This window comes from Neovison vison, chromosome 6, assembly GCF_020171115.1.
Source record: "Neovison vison isolate M4711 chromosome 6, ASM_NN_V1, whole genome shotgun sequence".
Lineage (NCBI taxonomy): Eukaryota > Metazoa > Chordata > Mammalia > Carnivora > Mustelidae > Neogale > Neogale vison.
In genome coordinates, this window is record NC_058096.1 from 33,649,185 (window position 1) to 33,663,556 (window position 14,372).

Below are 14,372 nucleotides of genomic sequence, written 5' to 3' on the forward strand. Positions count from 1 at the left end.
AAAGAGATGCCTGGGGACCTAAGTGTAATTTTCATAAGTCCAAACATTTGACGAAATTAAGGCAATTCTGTGAACTAAACACAAAGTCAGACTTTCTTTGCCTCTTGGGTGAAAATGCTATTTTGAAAGAATAAAGCATATCTAGATGAAAAATACAGATGGTGCCCTAGAAAGGGCTCTGAAAAAATTCTGAAATTCTGTCTCATAGAATCTATAATGCTTTAACTAAAACTGTTTTATTATAAAATTTATAATAAAATGTATAATAATAATATATATTTATATATAATAAAATGATATATATAATAAAATTTATTATAAATTTATAATAGAAAAATATATGGATTACTATAAAACTATGGCCTATGTTTTTTAATATATTTTTCTATCTGTAAAGTATAAGTAATTCAGTAATCTGAATAAGCATTCAGATAACACAGGTAATAAACCCCCGTGCATACCAAAACTCCATGTCCCATGATTGCTCAAAAGATAATTATCTAATACTTAAAAAAAAGGATTTTTTTTTTAAGATTTTATTTATTTATTTGACAGAGAGATCACAAGTAGGCAGAGAAGCAGGCGGGAGGGGGGGCGGGGGGGTGGATGCTGGCTCCCTGACAAGCAGAGAGCCTGGGGTGGGGCTCAACCCCAGGACCCTGAGATTATGACCTGAGCTGAAGGCAGAGGTTTAACCCACTGAGCCACCCAGGCGCCCCAAAAGGATTTAATTTTTAAGTAATCTCTACAGCCAAGGTAGGGCTCAAGCTCACAACCTCGAGATCAAAAGTTTCAGGCTCTATTGACTGAGCCAGCCAAGCACCCCTCATCTAGCTCTTTAATACCAAAAACTACTAAATTTCCATATGAGGGAAAACATGAAGCATATGTCTACTGATATCTTCAAATAACCAATAAATATGAAAAATAAGAATACTTTAATAATATCTTTCCTCCTAGATTATATTTGGGGAGACAAGTTCTATGATCTGACAAATAAATGATTCACTCAGATACTATTTTCTTTATTACAGTAGACTTTCTAATGATTTCAGTCATTTTGCTACCATGTAACTCTGGAGGAATCTTGAAGGATCACTACCTTCATGTAGTTACTGATTTATTTATGCCATCATTTGTTAAGCAAATATTTATTTCCCATTTGCAGTGCTCAGAACATGGTGTTATGTTATACCAAAGAGACAAAAATAAATCAGACATGCACTTGATCCCTAAGGAGCAGAACACTAGATGTTCTTTAGGAAGAGATTAATTTATTTTAAAAATAAAATTTTATGTGAATTTGCCTTCCCCCTCCCCCAGATCATCAAAATGTTTGGAGGAAAGCTTGGTTTGGAGGAAAGTTTGGCAGGACATTTGCACAAAATTTCCTCTCCTGGTTTCTCAGGTAGTAAATTTAAATGTCAATGGCCTCAAATGTGTAATAAGTTATAAAAATATATGCAGTATATACAGGTATATGTACTTCTCTGTAGGGGCAGATACACTTGTACTAATCTAATACAGTTAAAGTATACAATAAAATATATTTCTTGTACAATTTACAAACATAAGTCGATTTTTTTCATAAGTCTATATTTAAGAGAGTGAACAAATAAAGATGACTTGATAATAACTAATCAGAAAAAATTCCTGAAGATACCAAAGCAACTAGTAGAAAGTCTCATTACACCTGGTATCAGATTCTGTGGTACCTACATATTAATTTTTGCAAGTTTAGGGAGGAAATACATGTCTATATTATCTCTGCATCTTATTAAAAAAGCAAATTAAGGGGCGCCTGGGTGGCTCAGTCAGTTGGTTAAGCATCTGCCTTCAGCTCAGGTCCTGACCCCAAGGTCCTGGAATCAAGGCCCAGATCAAGCTTCCTGATCAGCAGGGAGCCTGCTTCCCCTTCTTCCTCTGCCCCTCCCCACTACTCAGGCTCTGTCTCTCACTCGGCTCTCTCTCTCACAAATAAAAAAATAAAATCTTTTTTAAAAAGGCAAATTAAATAAAACTAGCCTTAATCAAAGAAACTATCATAAGTGATGTTCTTTTATTGTTTTTAGAATAGTTTAAAATTGTATTACATTCATATTATTCAGGCAAGCCTTCTTTAGCAATGTGCATCTCATACTATCTTTCTGAATTTTACTTTAAACATTTTAATGAAATTATTTAAGATATTATTATATACAAATGGAGAAATGATTTTTCTCTGACTTAAAAAAAAAAACACAGTGCAATATACGTTATTTCAAATCAACAGTTATTCCCCCATGACATCCTACCTGAATGATCAGAAATTAAAAGGAAAAAGTAATGTAAAGGGCTTATCCATACCCACAGAAGTGTAAAGAGATGCAGCTGCTCTAGCTTGAGGAAACGATTATAAATTATTAGTGTCAATCAAAGACGTTGATTTCCATCTCCTGATTAAATCTATACAAAAGATCTTCAAACATACAACTCAGCTGCCACCAAATGACAAATCAATCAAGAAAGACAATGCAAGTGAGTGATTAGGCTGCGGGCAAAAGATAATAGTATATGTGGGTGGCATTTTCCCTCTCATTCAAAGCCCTGTTATTAATTAGAGAATGGGATCGACCATTTATCCCATCTACTTTTATTTAAGCATTAATAGATTTCAATATGAGCAACCTGTACCCTATAAACATTGAAACAACAAGCTTTTTAAGTGTGTTTGCTTAAGAAAAAAAATATTATAGGTTTACTCAAAAACGTTCAACAAATATGGGTGGGCAGAAATTGTTTTGAAGCAAAAAGAAAAAAAGAAAAAAAGAAAAATAACCCAAACCATAGATCACTCAATTAAACACCAAAAATGTCAAGCGTTTTTCAAATTTTCTAGATTGATTTATGCTCTTATCAGGTTGGTTGTCATGTCCAATAGGGTTTGATTTCCATCACTAAAAGTCAAAAGACTTCAGGCAGTAAGACAAATGAAACAGGAAAAATGCTGGCGACATTGAATTCATAGCTAAAAGAGAAACTTGACTTTGGGTCACTTAAGCATGTATTGTTTTTATCTTTATTAACAAATATTTTTGAGAAGTCCTTTTCCATCTGACATTTAACATCATTTGTGATTGAAATGAATATATCTAATGCCAGCTAGCTTAGTGTAGAGGACTTTATATCTATTATTTATATAGTCATTGTAGGAACTCAATATTTAATAATTTTACTTTACAATAGAATAAGTATTTTGGCATCTAATTTTACAAATAATTTAAAACTGTCTTCATAAAAACATTGCTAGTATGCCAAGGTACAAAATACTTCAAAAGTAATCAAATTGTTAATTTCTATTTAAATTCATGACTACAAAATACTATCACTTTTTTAAAAACTGGACACTGTGATGTTATGTATAAAATATATTGAGAAGGGCGCCTGGGTGGCTCAGTGGGTTAAGCCACTGCCTTTGGCTCAAGTCATGATCTCAGGGTCCTGGGATCGAGTCATGCATCAGGCTCTCTGCTCAGCAGGGAACCTGCTTCCCCCTCTCTCTCTCTCTGCCTACCTCTCTGTCCTCTTGTGATCTCTGTGTCAAATAAATAAATAAAATCTTTAAAAATAAATAAATAAAATAAAATATATTGAGAAATCTTAATCAATATTTATAAAATTACTTTTGGATACTTGCATGAAATAATAAGCATATTAATATTACTAGGATTAGCTGATGTTAGGTATTTATGTATACTAATCCTCATTAACAATGCTTGAAGATAAATTATTATTCTTATTTCATACATGAGATGCGTGAGGTACAACAATCTCCAGAGTCACACAGCTACCTATTGACTAGGGCTAGTTTTTCGAATTATCCATACATCTGTTCTTAACATTTAAAGAGTTAATCGTGATTTCCCTAGAGATGTAAGCAAATAAGTAATACCTGGAAGTACTTGAGGAAGTGCAATTGCATTTTTCCTGAAATTTAGAATTCCAGTGGCATCCTCATAGTACACTGCCCTCTCTTCCCCACATAAGCAATGGCCACAAAACAACCCTTTATGCATCTTTATTCATTGAAATGGAACTATCTGGAACTCAATTTAAGAAATGCTTGTAGCGCAATGCTCAATACCCTGCTAAGCGCTTAGCTGTCTACAATGTTGGCTTCTAAACTTTGGGGCCTGAGACTTCTTTTAATAACAAAAAGCTTCATGGACTCCCATACAATATTACTTGGGCTAGGTATATGATTACAAGTATTCATAGCCGAGTTGAAAATTTTAAGTTCAAAATCCTAATTTACTACTTCGAAAATGCTCTACTTATGTGACTCTGTACATGATGTTAATGTCTTTTAAGTACACCTTCTCAGCTGCAGAGAGAAGGCAGCAATTATACGACTCCTTCTCTATGATTTTGTAGGTGAGTGTGCGCATGTGTGCTAGAAATAAATGATATGGGGCACCTGGGGGGCTCAGTGGGTTAAGCCTCTGCCTTCGGCCCAGGTCATGATCTCAGGGTCCTGGGATCGAGCCCCGCATCGGGCTCTCTGCTCCGTGAGGAGCCTGCTTCTCTGTCTCTCTCTGACTGCCTCTCTGCCTACTTGTGATCTCTGTCTGTCAAATAAATAAATAAAATCGTAAAAAAAGAAAAGAAAAGAAATGATATTGGAGTGCCTGGGTGGCTCAGTGGGCTAAGCCTCTGCCTTTGGCTCAGGTCATGATCTCAGAGCCCCACATCCGGCTCTCTGCTCAGCGGGGAGCCTGCTTCCTCCTCTCCCTCCCTCTGCCTGTTTCTCCGCCTCCTTATGATCTCTGTCTGTCAAATAAAAAAAATAAAATCTTAAAAAAAAAAAAAAGAAAAAGAAAAAGAAAATGTTTTAAAAAAAAAGAAATAAATGATGTTAATCTATGTAAAGCTGACTGGCATAAAATGAAAGCTCAAAAATAGGAGTGCATTACTGAGAAATAGGTATAATCTTTGAAATTTAAAAGTTGAATAGCATTTGAGATTAGTACTTAATTAACAGCAATACACACTTGGAAAATGTGTAGCTCTTAGTAGTTCTTAGTGCAAGATATTTATTTACTGTACTATGCAGTGTGTGGTGTCTACTCAGATTTATAATCCCTGGAGCACTCTGGAGAGTAACGGTTCTAGGCACTGCAGAATGACTGAAGGTTTTTGAAGAGAGGAATGACATTAAGAAAGGTGTATTTAAGGAGATAAATTTTGCAGAAAGACTGAAGAAGGGATTCAGGCAAACAGAGAGAGGTGGCCAGATCAGTGAAAAGACTGTGCTATTCCCTGAGGGCTATGTGCATGTAAGCATTATTTCACTAGAAAGTCAATAAATGACTTCAAGGCAAGAATTTCATCATATGCTTTAAAAAATGCTCAACTATTTTCAGCATAAATAGAATAAATCAAATCAGAGAAAGTTCTATAAGGAAACACAAATGGAGAGATAGGAGAGAAAGTTATGAGGTATAAAATTCTTAACATACTGCTGAGGTCATTTTTCATTGGCACCGCTGGGGTCCTGCTGTCACTGGAGGCCTCAGGTCCAGTGTGGCCCATATCAGACCAATCACATAAACTCTGATGTGGAGTGAAAGGATCAGGAAAGTTGTACTAACTGTAAGACCCAGACTGAAAAGAGCTAGCATAGATGCCTGATAGATTACTCCCCTAAATTGCCATCCGAGTCATTGGAATATAGTTTACATTCAAACCACTCATGAAATACAGGGTCTGTGCACCATACCTGCATTTAGTATTTTCACAAAGCATCTCCTAAAGCAGAAGATTTGGTACAATGCAACTTTCACTTGAGGATAAAAAAGAGTCTATGATCAACCCTGTGTGCATTTTTATGGAAATATGGATTAGAATCAAAGAATAGGCTGAAATTCAGGGTGATTCGTAGTAAATGAGATTTAGATAAATAATGTAAAAAATTGTAGCATCTTCTCAGAGAAGAGACAACATTATGCTTATTGTCCTATTGCTAAATCCCAGGTTTGTTAATTACCAGATAAAGCAATCTATTTTAATTGCATCTAATTAAGATAATTTAGACTCCAGGGTATTGTTGTTGAAAAAGAAGGAAAATAAGGATAAAAAATATTATCGAGGAAGGCAATTCTCTTTGTATTTGCAGACATTTGTTAAAACTAGTAATTAAAAAATATAAATAATTGATTTAAATTAGAAAATGTTTAGAAGAATTCTTTTGAAAAATAAATACACAGGCTGTCTATATAGTAATAAAATGCATGAAAATTTATTTAATAACAAGTTTTAAATTATTTCTATTATATTAAAATACCAGTCTTTGCTGACAATGCAACTCACTGTTCTGAAATACAAGGCAAACTTAGAGACGCGTTTTCAATAGGTCTCTTCACTATTCATATGTCAGTGGTGCTATATCACAAAAAACTTATGAAACAAGTCTTTTTCATTGGCCCTTTCCATATATTTGCCCACATTATATTCTTAAATATATATATATAATTTATTATTTAACTATATAATATAATAATATATAATTATTAAACAATAATATATTAATAATAATTATTAAATAATAATATGTATCACATTTTGTTTGGTACTAAATAGGTTTGTAGTATAGCATGTAGACTTGTAATTCCACCAATTCAGGGGTAGTTGTAGTAAGCAATATTCCTTAAATGAAGCTGTGGCTGTGGAATATTCCATAACTGACATGCCATATATATGGTTTTAGCATGGTAATAAAAACATAGTTTTTTCCTTATTATACTGCCAATAAATCCCAATGTTTTAAAATTCTTCATTAAAAGATCATCTTTATGCCCATTAGAAATGTAGCTCCTAAAACCAGCATGGCAGGGCTTTAAAAAAAACTCCCATTTTATTACAAGAGAAATCCACAAGACAAATTATTCCATTAAGAAATTTCAGTCCAACTAAGAAAATAAGTAATCTTTCAGAATTTTACTTTAAAGATGCAGATGCATGTCTGGTAACAAAAACAGACACCCCCTCATCCACATTTGATTTCATTCTCTCTGAGAATCAAATAGAATAGATTTTGGTTCTTTGATCTTAGTATTATAAAGCAGGAAGAGCTCTCAAAATATCCTGTGCAGTTTATTTTTTAATCTCCATGTGATAAAGGAATGTAAAGAGTCCTATAAACTTATTAGAAAGGTACTACAATATTTTTTCACTAATAAAAACTGCAAGTGTTAAAAATAATAATTATCTGATTTCATTCTAACATTAAAGTCACACACAGAAGAGGAATTCACTGTAATCATCAACTAAAGAATGGAAATGGTATAAGCAGGAGAGATCATAAAATGTTATTTTGATATAATCTTTTAATCGTATTCATTTAAAAATGGTTATTCATCGCCTATTTTGTTCCAGACACTGAGCCAAGCATTTGGTGTTATCATTTTCAAGCCTCACAACAAGCTGGTGAGGTCGTTAGTTTTCTAATTTCATAGATGAGGAAACTAAGACGCAGGCACGTCTCACTTGCCAACATAATGAACTGGTGTGTGGAGCCAAGATTCGATGGGAAGTCTATTGCCAGAGCTGATTAATTCTCTACCATAATTTTTTCTTATTCCCAAGAAACACGGGTATAGTGAGGGGGTTATAAACAAGGCTTTGTCCTGTTTTGTACGAACTATGTGCTTAAGTAAGAAAGGGCACTCAACATAGCACACCAGGGCATCTGACATGAAGAGCCCACAATGTACGAAATACATGCTCTGAATCTGAACAGCAGAGATAGTTGTGATGTGGTCAACAGGGATCTCCCGAAACTTATTTGTATCAAATTAAGATACTTAGGGAACTCCTGCTCTATAGAACGGACATTTCATAAATAAAACAGTTTTGTCTTTGTATTTTCTTTCCGCCCAAGACTCTATATCAAATTGAATTCTCCTCAGCTTTCAGGAAGCATTGCTTATAATTTTATTGTTAAGAGATAATTGACCAACTGTCTAATAAAATGAAACATGGAATGGTAGCAACTGTAAGATCATTGCTGGACACTCACTGTTTTTATTGAGGGATCTTCTCTCTGTGGCAGCCAAACTCCACACCCGTATCACCCCGTAGAGAAATACATAACAACCCTCACAATACATGCGGACTCTGGACCATTCTGAGGAGAACTGAGGGGATCCTGAAAGATGAGGAAATGTCCCTGTCAATCATTTAAAAACACGGGGCATGGAAAGTCGGGTAATGGTACTTAAGAACTCCTATCCCTTTCAGAGCATCTTTCAAAAAAAAAAAAAAAAAGCACAGCAATATTCTGTCAATATCCTATAGTTGCAGATGAGGAATTAGAGAAGATGGGGCTGTGGGCTTCAGAAGGATGGTAGAGAGTATTAGTGGACAATATTACACTAGTATTGCATAATATTTTACATGTGGATTGCTTGGTTTAAGTTCTGTGCCCTCCGTAAAGCCTGGACTCATTGGGGTGTGTGGAATCAAGACTGGTTCTGTGGACACAGGGTTCAGAGCCTTAGAGAGGAAACTGTTCTTTCCAGCACTCCCCACACAGGACAATGGAGGGTTGCAGTGGCAATCAGCAAGAATTCCTGGGGAGAAGATGGTTTGAGATTAGAGTTAGAATTCATGTTGTGAATTTCAACAATGATTTCAATACGGAGTTTTCACTGGTCAACTTAGGAACCCTTCGGTAGGGAAGGTGGTGGTGTCTTTTACTGCTAAAAATAGCCAGTGCTTTCTGGAAGATCAGTTTCACAAAATTAATTTTTTTAAGATATGCTTTTATCACAGTCAGTCTCAACTCTTCATTAACGAAAGAGCCATCACGGTGCAACATTTCCCGAGTTACAGTAAGCTGAAAGTATTTTCATGAACAAGTTTAGTATCTCCACACTAGTTTTTCTGCAAAAGAAAATACTTAAAGGTATTTTTTAGAAGCCAAGGGATGATAACCTTGGACAGAGACCTTGTTTTTTAAATCATATTTTAGATGGAATTATCTAAAATGAATATGTGGCTCATTCAATGTCACTCCAGGGTCTGGTAAATATCAAGGGAAAGTTATGTGGTCAACAGGGATCTCCCGAAACTTATTTGTATCAAATTAAGATACTTAGGTAACTCCTGCTCTATGGAATTCACTTCTAAGTTTTGTTAATGCAGATTTAGATGTGCTCTGAAGCAGCAGCTGGAGGTTTTACTTTTATAGATACCTAAACTAGACAGACTGACTTTGGAAGTAGCTATTGACTTTCTGTATCCTAGGCAGTTTCATATCGATCTTGAGGCAACTCAATTACCCACACCTGGAAGAGGCAATGAATTTGAATAGTGTTCATGGCTTTTTTTTATACATCTTTTTCCCTCTTTGTGAAGGGCAACGACTTACACTCTGCAAAATGAATCAGCGAGGAGATACTCTTGCTCTCTTCTTGAAGGTAACAGAAAAGAATCTTTAAGATAAAGCACTTGCTAGCCCAGTTATTTATGAATACTTATTCTATTCAAATTTCATAGTCTAAATGATTAAAACTTTTTGCTTTTTTTTTTTTTTAATTCTAGGCTAGTTAAATGTTAAACCTCAAATAGCTGAGATTTTAAGAAGTAATGGCTCATTGTCCAAAATTAATAATAGAGAAAACATTATACACAGAGGAGAGGAGAAACATATTGCAGCATAATTGAATTACTTTTTATTGAACAATGGCAAGGTGATTTCTTTTTTTTTTTTTTTAAATATAGAATTGTAGCATTTCAGACATTGGAAGACATGAGAGAGTGAGCTTTCTAATAAGAACTGGGGTGCAATCTTGGTGGTGACTCCATCAGATTCTACTAGTGTGATGTCTGGTAAGTTATTTGACACTATGATTCAAGGAACTCTAGGGCTCCTGGAATAAATTTGGATAATTACCAGACTGTCTCATAAGGGCTGCTATGAAGAGTAAATTAAATAATGCATACAGATGCCTTATACCAGAGCCTGGGACAAATTAAATGACCAAACGTGTTGTTAACAAGTTCAGCTCCATTATTTTACAGGTAAAGTAAGGCACGGTAATGTTAAAATACTTGATTAAGGTAACAAATCTAATTAAGGACAGAATGGATTAGAAGCAGTGCTTCTAGCATTTTGAAATTTGTCATTTTAAATCGAAGTATGTTTAATTCTCATATTCATGTCTATCATACTTTTCAAGTTAAGCATTATGCATATTTATTGAGCCCCTCTTCTCTTCAAAGCATTGACCTAAACACTGGGGGAGATATATTCATAAATCAGCACTCTCATGGAGCTTATCACTTAATAGAAAAAAATAAGAATATAAGACGAGGATTATAAAATAGGCACAACATTCTATAAGAGGAAGGATCACTTTTAGTTAAAGGCAATTGAAAAAGATTTCCTACATGATTTGTTATTGAGAAGTATTTTTTAAATGGATTTCTATTCTCCTTGACAAAAGCTTATTATAGTTAATTGGGTTCCTTGCACCTCCTTCTAAGAACATGTTACATTAAACTGCTGTGTTTTCACTCACCCTATGCTTCACACCTTTTTGTTACTGCCATAAATACTTTATTTCAGGATGAAGATATAATCACCCAGGAGTTTCAGTGTTCAAAAGCCACAATCACATCATGTTGTGAAAACGTTTAAAAAAAATGATTAATAAAATTGCTTGGTGTCAGGAGATTGTCTAGCCTTTTGTTTGATCATATGGATTTTTACACCACTGTTATTTAATCATGTAAAAGAAATAACATTTCCTTTATCGCTGATTTTCTGCCCTTATATCTGAATAGCTCTGTATTTCATTTTAGAATACCTTTTTAAATAAGGATTTTTCATAGTATCCAATTAACTTTTTAATAGTTCTCTCTACCTTCACTCAGCTTTAACCATTTTCCATATCAGCCCATCCTCCAGGCTGGTAGGGACACATCTGAGCTCTCTCAACACTCTGGACCCTGGTACTTGCCACAATAAATGGTCATCACAAGTATTTCCATTCTCTCCCTACTGGAAAATGGCTTCCTAGAAGGCTAAATCTGAGTCCTTTACCTTTGACATTCAATAAATGTTTTCTGAATGGATCAATCAAATGGAGCTCTTTTACAAGAAGAATTTACCCTGTATAGCTGGAGTACAAAAGAGGTTAAAAAAAAGAAAATCAAGAGTAGTCATTGGAACGATTTATACATTATCTTGAGAAAGAACATAGAAAAATACATATAAGATTGACTATCCTGAGGTAGGAGAAAAAGAAGACCAAAAACATGAAGGAATCTAAGGTACTAGTAAGAAAGTCATTAAAATGGTTTGCTTGCTTTGATTTTCTCACTTAATTATAATATATTTGTTTGCTCAATATACTTGGATGAATAATATTATTTAAACATGTTTCACAAATATGAAAGCAGAAGATGAGTAATAATTATGAAAAGAAAAGTTTGAAAAATAAAACTCACTTTAAAAGGAAATTTCTAAAGATTTGACTAAAAGCTAGGATGCCCTCTGGTGTGCATAGATTTTAAAAACAGTCTAATACCTATTTTTCATATGTATTCTCTAAGCACTAATTGCTACAAAAAATTCCATTACTAAATGCAACAATTCACAACATATTTAACTTCAAAAGACCCAAAATACTAACATAAAGATATTTAATGAATTTTTAAAATGGAAATGGAAATCAGCCTAATCTTTTTTGTTTATGTGTGAGGGTAGTGATTTCTGACTAAAATGCCAAAGCCTTAAGTTCTCTATGAGCTTGTCTACAACTCATCACAGGATTATGAATAAACATGACTGGAAGAGTATGCAGATTTCCTAATAGAAAAGCCATGAATGTTTTAACACCCAGGGGTTCAAATTATAATAAAGGGATAGCACCTGTCACTGGAGGCAAACTACAAGATCACCTTTGCAGTCCCTGGGGCAATTAAATCACTGACAATTTAGCCTTTCTCTGGCAAGTAGAGTCTCCAAAGATTTCCAAATATACAAATATAAATCTCAGAGGGCCACATGTAGTACAGTTCCCTTACATTACACTTGTTCATTATTAAGCACTTTTTTCCAAATACCTTATTAATTTTTTTAAGGAAGCTTGTGTTGATTTCCTGTATTTTATTAAATTATGAGAGGAGAGATTACATGTCCGCTTCTAATCATGACAGTCGATCACTAATATGATGGGACCTTTCCGTTTCAATAGAACATCCCTCTACGTAGTACGTATGCAGATGTGATTTCTGCGTTACGGCTCTTGTAAAAATATTTCAATTCATTTACCTAGTGGGATACTTGTACAGGGAAAATATAGAGAAAGATTACACTGAATGCTCTGGAGGAACGAGGTAGCATTTTTTACTACTCATGTTTATCCGTCTGAGAAAATACGGGAGCTGCTCCGGCTTACAGGAGGGTTCTGAGGGCTTGTTTCTCTGGAGGGCTTTCAGCATCAATAACACCCACCATCCTGACCACAGCTTTCTGCTCTATGGAGACATGGTACAGGAGGAGCTTCCTGGGATGGAGGCTGGCCCACTCACCGCTGAGCGGCATGAAAGGGAGGAATGCAGGAAGCAGAAGTGCAGGGTATAGGAATCGGGAAGGAAGTAGAACCCTAAGGTAGAAAAGACAAGACCCACAGCACTAGCAAAGGCATGTGTAGCTTAAACATCTCAAGGAGGAACACTGCAGGAGAGAGGGGTAGTACCTTCTTCTGAGGAAAATCTCTACAGTCATAGTAGGGCAGCTGAGCTTCTAGAAGATGACATACACCACCGGTCCATTCACAGCAACCTCTACTCTATGTGCTGGCTGGCGGGCAGTGCAGACAGTTTTCTTTTTTTCTTAGTCCTCAATAAACCACATTAACTGAAGTTACCTTAGCAACTATCTTTTCTTTATAGCCTAAAATGCTCAGTTAGATTACTTCACTGTACTCTAGCGACCTCACTGTTCACGCATCATATATTTAATAGTGTCATTTTCAAAGATGGTCCATTACAATGGCGAAAGGGGAGAGAGAGTTTAAAATATCAGGAAATTAGTTCTGTGAGAGCAAATAATTAATGACTAGTACTACAACATCTAGTACTGAGAAGATCAAGTTTTAAATCCTACAGTGTTGCTAAATAGATGATGAAAGTAAAGAATGGCAATCAGGAATGAATCCGTATATCCCATATACGGATTTAAAGCTCCTCTTATAACCAGACCCTTGGTGGGTGCCTGGGTGACTCAGTCAGTTAAGTGGCTGGTCATGATCTCAGGGTCCTGGGATCAACTGCTGCATTAGGCTCTCCACTCAGTCAGCAATGAGTCTGCTTCTTCCTGTCTCTCTTTGATCTCTCTTGCTTCCTCTCTCAAATAAATTAATAAATAAAATCTTTAAAAAATTAACCAGACTCTTTGTATTAGCTACTGGAAATTGAATTGTTAAAAGATGATGTCCTAAATTATGAAACTTCACATTATTAGGAGAATAAGATATGTAGAGAAGTATTTATGTAAAAATTAGTAGTGAAAGTCACAAGTTATAACAGAAACATATCCTGGGGCACCTGGGTGGCTCAGTGGGTTAAGCCTCTGTCTTCGGCTCAGGTCATGATCCCAGGGTCCTGGGATCGAGCCCCACATCGGGTTTTCTGCTTGGCAGGGAGCCTGCTTCCCCCACCCCGCTCTCTGTCTGCCTTTCTACCTACTTGTGATCTCTGTCTGTCAAATAAATAAATAAAATCTTAAAAAAACCCAGAAATAGATCTTGAGGTCAAATTTGAATAAATAAAGGTCTATCTGGAAAAGTATAAGATGGATACCAAAGAATATGCCTTTCAAATGACCTAAACAATTTCCATTTTTTTAAAATAGAAACTATGGCTTTTTTATACTAAGTTGAGAGGCTGGTAGCCTTAAATAATTGCCCTTTTAAACATTGTCATTTAAGAGAAAGATAAAGTTTTGATTTTAAATAAGAAATGTGTGTGTGTGTGTGTGTGTGTGTGTGCATGTGTGTAGATGCGTACACGACAATAAAACACATTCACATTCAATTGCTGTTAGTGGGAAGTTACAGATTTTGTTGCTTAGAAATGACAGCTTAGCTGAAAACACTTAGCCATCATGGTTGTAAAATTTAACAAAGACATGCCTTGTGATGTGTATTACCTACAGTCTAGTCCAAATGATGAGTGTAGTTTTATATGGCAACTATATCATTAAAAAATGCTATTTGGAGTATAATTCCTAAAGTTTATGGGCCATTATAAATTCCTAAGATTTCTACTAAAATTCATTATTTTTGTGCTCTACTTCAAATGTACTGAATGACATTTTTCCA